Here is a 10,666-nt window from a genome sequence, read left to right on the forward strand (position 1 = left end):
CTGGATTCAGCCCCGGCAGTAACTAAGCAGCTCTCCGTCTGCAGGGCCTGGAGGCTCCGGGCGGGGCCGCTGATCTGCTCAGCTGGGGCAGGAGCGTCCTTGCTGTCCTGGGCTCTCCCGGCCTCTGCCTGTCCCGGGGAAGGCCGGATCCTGGGCTGTGTCCTGGCGCCCAGTGCTCCCGGGCCTGCGCTGTTGGATTCGCGCTCCCACCCCGCAGCCCCCTCCATGCAGAGCCGCCAATCGAGCCCCTCGGAGCTGCTCCCAGGACAATGCGTGCGCGCGCTGCAGCCCTTAGGGAGCTCCGCGCACTCTCCCCGTGCACAGTTGCTCTGTTAGTGTCCCGGGGAGCCCGAGGGCATCCCCGCCCTCCTGGGGTCCTGCTCCACCTCCCTGCGAGCCCCTTTCCGCCCGGGAAGGTCGGTGCAGCTCCTGCTCCTCCGGGACGGGGCTCTCCCGTCCTGGGGACACTCGCCCCGGCCTCAGCCCGGCTCCTCGCGGGGCCCCTCCCCCTTGGATGCCTTTTGTTTCTTTATTTCTTTTTCCCCGTCTTCCTACCTTGATAGAAGCGCGAACTCTTCTCACTGTAGCATTCCAGCTGGTCTCTCTTTAAATCTCAGGCTGAATTCGTAGATTTTCAGGATGATTTGAAGGTTATCTAGGTAATTTGGTGGGGACAGGTGATTTGGAGACCCTACTCTTCCGCCATCTTGCCCCTCCTCCGGAGATCTCGTTTCTCATTGTGGTGTTCATAGCAACTTCTGATGACAATAAAGAAAACCGAAAAATTGTCCATGGCCTGTGTCAGCTGTCAAACCTTTGATCTGTTTGCTTGATGACAAAGAAAAAACTGGTCAATAATTCTAATCAAAGAGTAAGAATTGGGATCAGGAGCAGAAATGAGGCAGAATTAACAGAGGAGATCAAAAGTACAATCAGATATTTGCTAAAGGTCTCTGACACTGCTTTTAGCTTAGAGGACTGTGCCCAGATTGCTCGCAAGCAAGGATTCCTTATTGATGAAGACCAGAGAAACTGCAAGGAAGCCAAAGAAAAGGTAGAGAGCCTCATGGCTCTACTGAGAGACATGCAGATATCTCAGATGAAGGAAAACTTACTACCCTTCAGGGACAACTGTGGCATTTTTGGTGTAAAAAGGCCAAAGAACTCTATCATCTGAGAGAAAAGGGAAATCCAAGCACTGAACAATGCAAGAGTGAAAATGAGGCAGATAAACAAATAATACGGGGTCAACAATTGGCCAGAGCCTTTCCTCTCAATGAGTTAATGTAATCTGTCCTTGAAATTATCCAAAAGTATTCAGAAACCCATACCAAACTCTACTTCTTACAATGGCTGAGTGTGTTTTTGGACAACCTGACTACAGAACACCTGGAAAAACTGAATGAAAAGAAAAAGGCTTTGTGGTCACAAGTACAAACAGAAAAGCAAAAGGAAACAAAGCAGTCACATAGCTGGCCCATAGCTGGGGAACTGGAGTTCATTTCTCTATGGCTGTGTTTAGAATGAGCTTCACACAAACATCTTTATAAAAGTGAAATTTTGAGCAGTAAGTGTGACCATTGTGACCTTACCCTGAATGAAAAGTGGATGCCCTCTGTGTTCCTGGGACTCATCCTACAGAACATTGCTTTCCCTCTTCTGAGGCTGCATTCAGTAACATAAATCAAAATGTTTGTGGAAGAATTTGGCCCTCTGAGAAGAAGAAAAAGTACAAAGGGGTGCCAAAAGTGGGGGAAAGAGGGTAGAAAGATGAGTTTAAAGAGTTTTGCCTTGGGCTGGATCTATTGCCGTCTGTCACAAAGCTGTTTGCATAAAGGTCCTCTTAGCTTTAGAGAGACTAAGAAATATCTAATAATACTGAAAAGTAGATCCTATGAATCAACCTCAGAATGCCAACCTTTACTTATTTTTAATTATGTTCATTCACACGTCTGAAAGTGATTATACAGGAAGAAAAAATTGTTAAATTTACATAATAACTAACCTGGGGTGGGGGCTGGGTACATTAATTGTATGGTTAAGCTATTTGCCTCTCATAATTAGTTTGATGGCTATATGTTGGCATACTGAACTTAAATAAAAACAAATGTAAAAAAATTTAAAAAATAAAAAATAAAAAGGCAGCAAAGAACACCTGCCTGAAATACTGGCAAAATGAGATAGAAGTTATTTCTACAGAGATTAAGTCACTGCACCTTGGAAATCGAGCAACTTCTCAGAGAGATAGGTCAGATCTATGAAGCTCTAGAAGAAGTTTCCTCCACAAAAGATACCCTTTTCCTCTGTCTTCCCCAGATTGCTGCAGATCTAATGATATCTGGTGTTCCCATTGAGCTGATGGATAGGGATGCTTCGTATGTGCCTCTAAAGTGGGTAGCAGCTATTTTTGATAAGGTCTCTGAGAAAGTTGGAGACGAACAGCTCTTTGTTCTCTCTATACTTGGCTTGCAGAGCTCAGGGAAGTCCACCCTACTGAATGCCCTTTTTGGGCCACAGTTCACTGTCAGTGCTGGGAGGTATGGTATACCCAGGGGACCTACATGCAGTTCATGAAGGTGGACAAGACATTCACAAAGGAACTTGGCTTTGACTTTGTATTTGTTGTGGATACAGAAGGACTCCAGGCCCCAGAACTCAGCAACAAATTCCAGAATCATGATGAGTTGGCAACCTTTGTCATTGGACTTGGAAACTTGACTCTGATCAATATTTTTGGGGAAAATCCATCAGCAATGCAAAATATTCTACAAATAGTTGTCCAAGCCTTTCTGAGGATAAAACAAGTAAAAATCTCCCTAAGTTGCCTTTTTGTCCATCAGAATGTGGGGGAAGTTACAGCTAAAGACCAAACTATGGAAGGACGAAGGCAGCTAGAGCAGAGACTAGATGAAATGGCAGCAACAACAGCTAAACAAGAACAGTGCTCAGATGTAACCTGCTTCAGTAATGTCATTAAGTTTGATGTCAATACTCATGTCTATTACTTTGCTCACCTCTGGGATGGCAATCCTCCAATGGCCCCCCCCAATCCTCGCTACAGTCACAATGTCCAAGAACTGAAAAGTAGAATTCTCCTGACAGCCAAACAGGAACTAGGAGAGGCATCATGAAGGTATCAGATATAAAATTCCGAGTTTAAGATTTGTGGAGAGCTCTGGTGAGTGAGAACTTTATTTTCAGCTTCAGGAACACCCAAGAGGTCATGGCCATGAGCAAACTGGAAGCCATGTATAATTACTGGACCTGAGAACTGAGGAGTCACCTGCTGGGCTTGCAGAACCAGATGATCAACCAGATTCAGAATGGAAAAATTCAGATGTTCAGAAGAAGCACTTTTGAGGCTCCAGTCACAGAAAAATATGAAGCCATTAAGCAAGAACTTGAAAAATACTTTAATGAAGATCCAGATAGTGAAATACTAGTTCAGTGGAAAGAAAACTTTGAAAACAAGCTAATAAACCTTAAAGACACACTTATTTTAGACAGTGAAAAAAAGCCAAAGAACTTACTAGTTTTAAGAAAAGTCAAGAAAAACTGGACAATGAAAAGTCACATTATAAAAACGAAATATTAGAAAAAAGCCGAAATGGGCTTTAACTGTAAAAGGCAAAGAATTGAGTGAGAGAGAGCTACATGAGAAGTTCAATCAACTTTGAGGAAAATGGGACTATGCTGTATCCTCAAATCTTCCTCTAGTCACAGAGCCTGACATTTGTGTAGATGCTGAAAACATCCTTTTGGAGTATTTCAAGAAGGAGAGAAACATTGTGGACATACTAAATTAAAAAAAAAAAAACAGAGAAAAGTTTCAAATCAAATATGACAAACGCAAAATTGACCAGATTTTCATCTTTTCACGGCAATTAGAGGAGCATGAAAAAATTCCATCGATATGACTACTAACAGGATTTTTTTAAGATTTGATGAAACTATTAAGAACATTCAGAAGCAATCCAAGTGATTTCAGATTACAATCCAAGTAATTTACATGAAATTCTGAGAATAATAGATGAAGAAGTGAAATCTGCAGACAATATGAAATTGACTTATCTTTGTGTTTATTCCAAAAAGCATCCAAGATTTTTAGGGAGATGCACAGGGCATTCAAAGAAGCAAATGATCCTGTAACCTATCTGAAAAGCAAGAAGGAGGAGGATTTCTTCATGAGTTTTAAGATCTCTGTCAGGGAGCAACCTCAATCAATACATTTGTTGATTTTCTGTGGAACAAACTCACTCCTGTTGTTTCCACCACCATATGGAGAAAAATGGCCCCTAAAATTGCCAGGGACATGCGAGCTACCTGCACGGCATTCAATGGAAACAGGGCTAACCTAGAGAAACACATTCTCATCTCTCTGGCAGAAGAATAAAATTTTGATAATTACTGGGATTACTTCCATAATTCAGAATCATTTTTTAGGGATTACATTAAAAACCATATTCAAACATATTGTTCAGACAAAGGAAGTGAAAAAATAAGGGCTTTTTTTAAATTTTTTTTTTATTTATGATAGTCACAGAGAGAGAGAGAGAGAGGCAGAGACACAGGCAGAGGGAGAAGCAGGCTCCATGCACCGGGAGCCTGACGTGGGATTCGATCCCGGGTCTCCAGGATCGCGCCCTGGGCCAAAGGCAGGTGCCAAACCACTGCACCACCCAGGGATTCCAATAAGGGCTTTTTTAAAATTAAGTTAGATGATATCAAGAATGCCATCCTCTCAGCTATTCATGAATCCACAGTAAGAGCTAAAGATAAAAGCAGCACTGTGTCTGGGTGGTTGGATTTGTTCTGTGATCACCTGGGGAGTAACCTGATCTTCCCTCAAAAAGACCTGGTAAGCACTGAACACCAAGAGATAAAAAGATACTGAGTTTCTCAAAGAAGCTATGACTGAAGCTTTGGATCCCACAATGAAAAGAGTAGAAGAGAACTATTTGAATATGCCTGTAAAAGAAATGGTTCCAAAAATTGAGGAAATGCTCTCTGAACAACTAACTCTGTGGCTGCTGGAAACAGTGTCCCTGCTGTCAAGCAATCTGTACTAACACAATCCCTACACATGAAGGAGACTACAGTGTTCCCTTCCACCGTCCTTTTGCTGTCAATGGAGGTCACTTTTATAAAAGACGACTTTGTCATCGGTTGTTATACTAATTTGGTAGCAAGTGATCATTTATTGGTTTTGAGAGATGATTGGCAAATCCCATTTAAGAACTATCGACAGGCAGGAGGGGAGTATGCCATGTGGAGCATCACCCCAGACTCATCCACACAGCCATACTGGAAATGGTATGTCTCTCACTTCAGATCAAAGCTAGAAGAAAAATATCAGAGAAAATTTACAAATAAAGGTAAAATCCCTGATGCATGGGCCCAAATCAAAAAGCAGGATGTGCTCGATGACTTGAAACAGCAGTAAAACTCAATGACCACAAAAGAGTCCCTACTTGGGGACTTGGACTATCCTAAAATACCTCCTCGTAATAAAAATCCTCATTGTTTCTTTTCTTCAAATGAAAAATCTAAAAATAAATCAATTAACATTTCAAGAATTGAAGATTTCCTGTGAAAAGACTTCATTCTTTGCCTCAGTTCTTTCTGGTTTAAAAACAAATTACTGAAACATATGAACATATGATACAATCAAATAAAATCCATTTAAAATGTCTACTGCATATCTTAAGTTATTAATCAGAATGCTTAGATTTTGAAATATATATATATAAAGTCTCAGAGATAGTCATTTTCATACAAGGAAATCAAAAATATTGCATATGCTACAAGTTACTATAGAATAAATATAAGGATATTTCATCCAATATACAGATCTTAACTGGAAGCTACCAATAATCTTTTCTTTAACCTCTGAAATTCTCACCAAAAAAAAAAGTTAGGAAAGTTACTAATCCTCAAATGGAAAAGCATTTGTGGAAAGTTCTTGGTCCCTGAGCACAGCATATTTAGGCATATTCTGTTCTGGAGAAGACTTCACCAGGATAAAGTCGACATCAATTCAAGAAATGCTATCAAGCAAATATGGAAAATAGAAATAAAATAACTGTTTTTCTCATTTAATTATGACCCTCTTCCCTGGCATCTTGCCAATGCATGTTTAAAAAAAAGAAACTTCAAAAAAATAAAAAAATAAAAAAAAGAAACTTCACAAGACCTCAGGTATTTAAAGCTCAGTGTTATATACAAGTCTGAGAAAGACTGGCTTTTGGAACATGATATATGACCAAGTGAAAAGCCATTTTAATCAAAGCTGTGGATAAGATCAAATCTGATTAAGCCACTGATGATTTAAAAAAAAAAACCTATACCTTCAAGAATAAAATATCAAAAAGTATTCAATGTTAAGGTTCTAATATTTTAATAAGAAATGTTTTAATAAAAAAAAGAAATGTTTTAATACAGGGACACCTGGGTGGCTCAGCAACTGAGCATCTGCCTTCAGCCTAGGGCATGATCATGGGGTCTGGGGATCAAGTCCTTCATCAGGTTCCCTATGAGGAGCCTGCTTCTCCCTCTACCTATGTCTCTGCCTCTCTCCATGTCTCTCATGAATAAATAAATAAAATCTTTTAAAAAAAGAAATGTTTTAATACATTCAAATGTAAGGAAATACTTATCTCCAGATTGGGCACCCTTGTAACTTTTCACACAATTTAACCCAGAGTAATGATCAGGATAAAAATTAAAATTAAGAGCACTCTAAAGCCAACCAAGGGCCTGGAAGGGGAAGAAATAGCCATTCTGCAAACCTACACCTTCTAAAACAATGACTTACATGAGGCTCTCAAAGCTGATGATCTAAAGGAATCCTGATATGAAGAAGAAAATTTATGTCAGACCTGAAGGCATCTATTAGTAATGCAGTCTGCACCCCTTACCCATCTCTGGCATCCAGGTCCATACGTATGACTTATTTTTGTTTGTTTTTACAGTTATCTTCTTTTGGAGTCTATCATATACACATTCATTATTCTATTGTTTATTGTCTAGAATACATAAAAACCATAGGAGCAAAAGATCTCTTTTATCCACTGTGACATTCCTGGTACCTAGTATACCTAGTTCAGTATAGGTACACAATAAATATTGCTGAATGAATAAATGAATCTATTTGACAATGAACAGGTTTGTTTTTTCATGTGAATTCAAATTACTCTCCGAGGCTCCCTTTCAACCTAAAGAACTTCCTTTAGTATTTCTTATAAGGTGTGTCTGCTAGCAAAAGATTATACGTTTGCTTACCTGGTAATGTATTTTGCCTTCATTTATTTAAAGATAGGATTTCTGGATATAAGACTCTTGATTAACACCTTTTTTTCTTCCAGCATTTTGAACATACTATCCCACTGCCTTCTGGCTTCCATGGGTTCTGGAGAGAAGATGGCTGTTAATCTTATTAGGGTTCTCCCGTACAAGAACTTTTTTTCCCATTTTTTCCCTTGCTGCCCCTCAAATTTTCTTTTTAGTTTTTGACATTTTTACTATAATTTAGCTATATGGGGATCTCTTTCCACTTATTCTACTTAGAATTCATTTAGCTTTTTGGATGTACAGATTAATATCTATAAATAAATATAAGAACTTTTCAGCTATATTTCTTCAAATATTTCTTTCTGCTCCCCTTTCTCTTCTTTCCTTCTGACACTTCCATTATGTATATGTTGACAAGTTTAATGTGTCCCACATTTTCCTAAGGTTCTTTTTTTGTAATTTTTAAAATTTTATTTATTTTCTTTTTTTTAATTTATTTTTTATTGGTGTTCAATTTACTAACATACAGAATAACCCCCAGTGCCCGTCACCCATTCAGTCCCACCCCCCGCCCTCCTCCCCTTCTACCACCCCTAGTTCGTTTCCCAGAGTTAGCAGTCTTTACGTTCTGTCTCCCTTTCTGATATTTCCCACACATTCCTTCTCCCTTCCCTTATAATCCCTTTTGCTATTATTTATATTCCCCAAATGAATGAGAACATATAATGTTTGTCCTTCTCCGACTGACTTACTTCACTCAGCATAATACCCTCCAGTTCCATCCACGTCGAAGCAAATTATGGGTATTTGTCATTTCTAATGGCTGAGTAATATTCCATTGTATACATATACCACAGCTTCTTTATCCATTCATCTTTTGATGGACACCGAGGCTCCTTCCACAGTTTGGCTATTGTGGACATTGCTGCTATAAACATCGGGGTGCACGTGTCCTGACATTTCACTGCATCTGAATCTTTGGGGTAAATCCCCAGCAGTGCAACTGCTGGGTCATAGAGTAGCTCTATTTTTAACTCTTTGAGGAACCTCCATACAGATTTCCAGAGTGGCTGCACCAGTTCACATTCCCACCAACGGTGCAAGAGGGTTCCCCTTTCTCCACATCCTCTCCAACATTTGTTGTTTCCTGTCTCGTTAATTTTCACCATTCTCACAGGTGTGAGGTGGGATCTCATTGTGGTTTTGATTTGTATTTCCCTGATGGCCAGTGATGCGGTGCATTTTCTCATGTGCGTGTTGGCCATGTCTATGTCTTCCTCTGTGAGATCTCTGTTCATGTCTTTTGCCCATTTCAGGATTGGATTGTTTGTTTCTTTGCTGTGTAGTTTAATAAGTTCTCCATAGATCTTGGAAACTAGCCCTTTATCTGATAGGTCATTTGCAAAGATCTTCTCCCATTCTGTAGGTAGTCTTTTAGTTTTGTTGACTGTTTCTTTTGCTGTGCAGAAGCTTTTTATCTTGATTAAGTCCCAATAATTCATTTTTGCTTTTGATAATCAAGACAGTGTGGTACTGGCACAAAAACAGACACATAGATCAATGGAACAGAATAGAGAATCCAGAAATGGGCCCTCAAATCTATGGCCAACTCATATTCGACAAAGCAGGAAAGACTATCCACTAGAAAAAGGACAGTCTCAATAAATGGTGCTGGGAAAATTGAAATCCACATGCATAAGAATGAAACTAGACCACTCTCTTTCACCATACACAAAGATAAACTCAAAATGGATGAAAGATCTAAATGTGAGACAAGATTCCATCAAAATCCTAGAAGAGAACACAGGCAACATCCTGTTTGAACTTGGCCACAGCAACTTCTTGCAAGATACATCTATGAAGGCAAGGGAAACAAAAGCAAAAATGAATTATTGGGACTTAATCAAGATTTTTCTGAGGTTCTGTTCATATTTCCTCATTCTTGTATTCTCTGTTCTCAATCAGTCTATCGTCGAGTTTGCTAATTCTTTCTTCTGCTAGTTCAAATCTACCATTGAGCTCCTCTAATTAATTTTTCATTTCAGCTACATTTGTTGCCCTCCCCTTTCTTATCCAAAGGGGATAGATTCCAAGCTCCTCCAGTGGATGCCTATTGCCACAGATAGTACCAACTTCTATATATACTATGTTTTCTACTATGCATTCATACCTGCAACAGAGTTTAATTTATAAATTAGGTACAGTAAGAAATTACCAACAATAACTAATAATAAAATAGAATGATTATAACAATATCGTATAATAAAAGTTATGGAAATGTGGTCTTTCTCTCTCAAAATATCTTACTATACTGTACTCACCCTCTTCTTGTAATGATGTGAAATGATAAGATGCCTATGTGATGAGATGTAGTGAAGTGAATGACGTAGGCATTGCAATGTAGCATTAGGCTACTACTGGCTTTCTTTTAATATGTCAGAAAGAGGATCGTCTGCTTTCAGACCTTATTTGACCATGGGTAACTGAAACCACAGAAAACAAAAACATGGATAAAGGAGAGGGGGTGTTACTCTTGTATTTTTTTAAGGTTTTATTTATTTATTCATGAGAAACAGAGAAGGAGAGGCAGAGACACAGGCAGAGGGAGAAGCAGGCCCCATGCAAGGAGCCTGACATGGGACTCGATCCTGGGTCCTCAGGATCACGCCCCAGGCTGAAGGTGGCGCTAAACCGCTGAGCCACCTGGGCTGCCCACTCTATTGTATTTTTTAACTTTAGAATTTCCATGTTTTTTTAATAATTTCTTTTTATTGATATTCTTTATTTGATGTGACACTGTCATCATACCTTACTTCTTTAATCCTGGTTTTCCTTAGTTCTTTTGAACATTTTATAATGGCAACTTTGAAGTTTCCTACTCTAATTCTAATATCTGATCACTCACAGCTTCTGTTGCCTACTTTTTTCCCTGACAGTTGTGTCATACTTTTGATGTATGTTTTTTTTTAACATCTTGTAATTTGTTGCAAACTGAACATTTTATTTATTTTTTTTAATAAATTTTTTTTTTATGATAGAGAGAGAGAGAGAGAGAGGCAGAGACACAGGCAGAGGGAGAAGCAGGCTCCATGCACTGGGAGCCCGACGTGGGATTCGATCCCGGGTCTCCAGGATCACGCCCTGGGCCAAAGGCAGGCGCCAAACCGCTGCGCCACCCAGGGATCCCTGAACATTTTAAATAATATAGCAACTGGGGGGTTCTGGTCCCCTTTATGGATCTTGTTATTATTTACTTTTAAGGCCAATCTTTGAGGTTTTTTTCTGACCCAGGATGAGTCTTCCGAACTGACTCTTTCCAGGATTCTGTCTGGCATGGAAAACTACCTGGCTTATGTTTTAGCATGTTGCTGTCATA

General features: G+C 39.6%; 1 pseudogene; it reads left to right on the forward strand.

Annotated features, from left to right (window-relative positions):
* The first annotated feature begins 225 nt into the window (after positions 1–225).
* Positions 226–5,759, forward strand: LOC144295138 (interferon-induced very large GTPase 1-like; annotated as a pseudogene).
* The last annotated feature ends 4,907 nt before the right edge of the window (positions 5,760–10,666 follow it).

Source organism: Canis aureus, chromosome 23 (genome assembly GCF_053574225.1).
Source record: "Canis aureus isolate CA01 chromosome 23, VMU_Caureus_v.1.0, whole genome shotgun sequence".
Lineage (NCBI taxonomy): Eukaryota > Metazoa > Chordata > Mammalia > Carnivora > Canidae > Canis > Canis aureus.